Here is a 4,969-nt window from a genome sequence, read left to right on the forward strand (position 1 = left end):
TTGGTCGATGATGAAAGTCGTGTAGTCTGAACAGCATGGCCATTGGTCGATGATGAAAGTCGTGTAGTCTGAACAGCAGGCCATTGGTCGATGATGAAAGTCGTGTAGTCTGAACAGCATGGCCAATTGGTCGATGATGAAAGTCGTGTAGTCTGAACAGCATGGCCATTGGTCGATGATGAAGTCGTAGTCTGAACAGCAATGGCCATTGGTCGATGATGAAAGTCGTGTAGTCTGAACAGCATGGCCATTGGTCGATGATGAAAGTCGTGTAGTCTGAACAGCATGGCCATTGGTCGATGATGAAAGTCGTGTTCTGAACAGCATGGCCATTGGTCGATGATGAAAGTCGTGTAGTCTGAACAGCATGGCCATTGGTCGATGATGAAAGTCGTTGTAGTCTGAACGCATGGCCATTGGTCGATGATGAAAGTCGTGTGTCTGAACAGCATGGCTTTGGTCGATGATGAAAGTCGTTGTCGCAGCATGGCCTTTGGTCGTGATGAAAGTCGTGTTGTCTGAACAGCATGGCCATTGGTCGATGATGAAAGTCGTGTTAGTCAACAGCATTGGCCATTGGTCTTGATGAAAGTCGTGTTGTCTGACAGCATGGCCATTGGTCGATGATGAAGTCGTGTAGTCTGAACAGCATGGCCATTGGTCGATGATGAAAGTCGGTAGTCTGAACAGCATGGCCATGGTCGATGATGAAATCGTGTAGTCTGAACAGCATGCCATTGGTCGATGATGAACGTGTAGTCTGAACAGCATGGCCATTGCTGATGAAAATCGTGTAGTCTGCACGAGGTATTAGGAACATCATGCATATTATACTTTTAAAATTGAATGCTTTTTTTTTTTTTTTATGATAAGGCCTATGCATTCTACCAAATAGCTCATGAAATAAAATAGTAATCAATTTTATAGCTTTTAACAGCATCTTAGAGCGCAAGGAGAAGACAGCAGCGCATTGTTTGCCAAGGCTGACAGGCAACATACGTGTGTGTGTTAGTGCAGCACACACGTCGTTGGTGGAGAGTGAGGAGCTGGTGGTCTGTGTGGAGCACAGCCTCAATGGCTGCCTATAATAAAACGGTTCTTTTCATGATGGCCTGGATGCCTTGCCACATGTCCGGGTTGTTGTTGAAGTGCTCCTTAATCCTTAGTTTGTGGCTGCCCTCTTGATGGCCCTCTTCAGGTTAGCCCTGGATGAACTGTAGGCCAGTGCGTCACCTGATCTGAAAGCGGTGTAACCTTCAGTGATAGCAGACCTCTCTGTTCATCCACGCTTCTCTCTGAAGACTTCACACTTTTGACAGGCAGATAACAATTAATTCATCACAGAATCTGCAGAGATTCTGAACCTTGTGTTGTGCGCGCACTGTTATCTTGGTAAAAAAAGTCATGTCACGGCTACTAGTCAGTTGATCAGAAATACTGTTACATTCACTAATTATTTCAATTCCCTTAAAATTTTCTGTTTTTAATAACTGTTAAGCAACAGTCCCAAAACTCAACACTTCTGTATTATGTCCCTCCAGTGGTTCAATGTGCAAAACTCCTCCCTAACATGGTATAATATAAGGGGTGGAAGGTTTCAACAACTGTAACCTGAAAATAGAATTAAATGGAAACTAGACCTGCAAGCAGGTATTAACAGGTTTCAAGCCCCCAGGCAGCCCAAGTTCAGTACATAACTTTTGGAGAATCAAAATGATTTAATATCTTTGACCATGACACTCCATAGCTTCTATGTGCAAAGTTTTGAGTCGCTCAGTCAAGGAGTTAGAAAAGTATTTCATGATTTGGCAACAAGGTGCTATTTAGTGGCATAGTGAATAGATGGCCCAAGTTTCGTGTTACTCAGACACACCTACTACTAATTTGTCTTTAACCTAACAAGAAGTTGTTCCATTATAACTAAATTTTTTGGATTATCAAAATTCTGAGCAATGGCTCTATATTCCTAGTCCTGTTGTAGGCTATTTGTTTTTTTGAAAGATGTCTGAACAGTTGACAGCTGATTGGCACAGTGCCTCAGGGTGGAGGCAGAGACAGAGTCTGGTACGGCTGCTTTGCAGGCTTCCTGCCTCTTGAACAGTGTGTTGACATCCCTCTCTAGGATGTAGAGAGTGCTAGTGGGGGTTGGCAGTTGTAGAAAGGCTCCTTCTGTGGTGCGGTAGGTTGAGCTGGAGCTGGTGTATGGATACATAATGCATACATAATACTGATACATACATAAGCTGATGTATCACGTCACAGCCTATGTTTACTCATTCAGAATGTTGGTAGCAGTCCTGAAAATAGCTTCCCAGGTCCATTGCTTTGTCCTCACAACAGTTTTACAGAGCTTTAATTTCTGCCTGTATGTAGAGTGTTCCAGTGTGATGTGGGTGATGGCGTGATAGGCACTGCCAAGTATTGTAACAATGTCCAAGTTATTGGGCATTTAAGAGCTGTATTTGGGGAGTTGGTGGCTGAGGTTACTTTTCTTAAGTCCCAGAGGACAATAATTCCAGGTTTGTCCGCTTCACACACAGTATCTGGTCAGAGAGCATGCACTTTCGAGATCTGGAGACTGTTTGACAGTCAGGTTTTCCCTTAAGGGATGACATAACCTGATTCATTTTTATATATATCTTCAAGGAAAAATATACAATCCTTTATGTACTCTGCATAGTGAAAATAAAGTTAAATATAATCTAATCATATGAAATTGAAACCACAACTACTTCTTTAGGTGGTTGATAAGCTTTCAAGGAAAGCTTAGGTAATAACTGACATCAGCACAACTTCCAGATGGTCCTCCAGGAATGCGACATTAGTGATGACAGCCAGACATGTGACAACCATCTAACCAGCCTGCAGATTCCTGGATCTACATGTAGACTGGGAAGATGCCTGCTCACAGACCTAGCAGCTGCCTGCAGCTTTCTTATCCCGCACAGTGACAATAAAGCATACTCTGCCAGCTCATTGTTCAAAATAACCAGAAGAAGTCATAGGTTCAGGACAAAGGATGTTTTAACAGTGGATCAGCTGTGAGTTACTCTCTCGAAATGTGTTGTTTTATATATACACTATTGTTATACTATGTTATACTATACTATGAATTTCTTGCACACCAGAAAGTCTTATGACAAGGTTCATCAGATGAAAAACTGGGACTTGATGAACGTCTGGGAACCAATGCTTCCTTCATAAAATAAGTAGAAGTGACAAACAACGTGCATGATTTTTTTTTTTCATATGTGCTATTATGAATACCGTCATTAGGTATGTTAATGCATGCATATTGTTTCCTTCAATGTGAATCAAAGTGGAAATAGTTTTAGAAACTAATTTACTGCAAGTTCACATCGTCCAGTTACAGCAGAGCTGCGCAAAGCTTTATAAGCCACAATTAATTCTCAAGTCTTGGCTATAAATTCCCAAGTCAAGACCAAAAACTCCCAAGTCAAATCCCAAGTCAAGATCCAATGTTCCCAATTAAGTCCAAGTCCTAAACTGTGTGCTTCAAGTCTTTAAAAAGTCATAATTCACTCATTACAAAATCTAATGCCATTTTAAATTTTGATTGATTTAATTTAAAGACAATAACAGTGTAGCTTTCCCTCCCTCATTTACCACCACAGACGTGCCCTTGAGCAAGGGCCAATAACCCCAACAGCTCCAGTGGAGCTGCTTAGTGGCCAGCAGACCAGGCTGCGGTTGTAACAGTGTGAATGTGATCAGGGCCTTCCTGCAGAAGAGAGCCTTCCTCTCAGTGAAGCTCCCCTGAATAAATAAAGGTTGGAAAAAAATCGGGGGGTTTTTGTGGACCACAGCAAAGTCTTTTACATCCTACTGATAATTTCAAGCTAGAGTGCAGGACCTTTTACATATAAATTAATGTCCGTTACATTCAAGCCCTTGCCAAAAGAGTTCACACAATGCTATTTATCAGATCCATCTCAGTTTGTACATGTTAACGATGAAACACATTCATTCTCTCTGTGATTATGGACCCTCGCCAAAACTGCACACCAGCAACAATATCTGGCCCGCTACCAGATTATGGTGCTTTGGTGGCAGCATAAAATATAAATAAATAAATACTTTGATAGTGGTGCTGGAATAGATCTCAGTCATGACAGCAACAGTTACTCACACAATCACTTCCTTATTAGTGGTTTTTCCTACAAAATAAAAGCACGAGAAGCTTGTTTGCTGTAATGCAGTAGTTGGAGTTGAACTGAGCTTTTACTTTGAAAAATTCTGAACGACATTAAAAGAGTCTGTTGCCTGCTTGACACACCTCTGAAAGAGCAGTCAGAAAACGTGATTCCCCTAAATGTCCTCTGCCTGGAGATACTGGGGAAATGAATTGTTGATGGATGAGGATCAAACACTGCAGCACATGCTGTGATCTGAGAAACAATCGCTGCAGAATCCATTTGTTGAAGAGAGAAAAAAAAGATGTCCTGAGGTGGGATCGAATACTCAACCCTTGGATTGCTAGCCCCGCAACTTCCCAACTAAGGTAAACGAACCAGATGTTGAAGTAAGTCAATATTACGGCTTATATTCTCAGCCACCATTAATGGATGAAAATATTGCTCCGATGCAAAACTTATTTGCAGACCCCTGCTGGATTTTATTACTACTACTACTTCTTCTAACGTGCATATTCAACATAGTCATGAGTGTCTGCACTGCCTGAATTCTACCAGAAGTAGAACAAGAAGAATGTTGTAACAAAAGGCACTCTGTAGCGCTGTTTGTCCACTTTCAACTACTGTAAAAACATGACAACGCAACGTCTCTTATTGCATTTCTGTCGATAGATACTCAGAAATATTACACACTGTACCTTTAAGGTAAAACCGTGAACTGCAAATGCATGGAAATCAGTTTCACCAATTATTTCTGACTTACCTTTATGGGCAATAGGCCACAAAATGAGCATGTGTAACTATTAAATTTTAAA

This window comes from Micropterus salmoides, unplaced genomic scaffold (assembly GCF_014851395.1).
Source record: "Micropterus salmoides isolate LMB-PRFRI ecotype aquatic unplaced genomic scaffold, ASM1485139v1 Ms_hic_scaffold_545, whole genome shotgun sequence".
Classification (NCBI taxonomy): domain Eukaryota; kingdom Metazoa; phylum Chordata; class Actinopteri; order Centrarchiformes; family Centrarchidae; genus Micropterus; species Micropterus salmoides.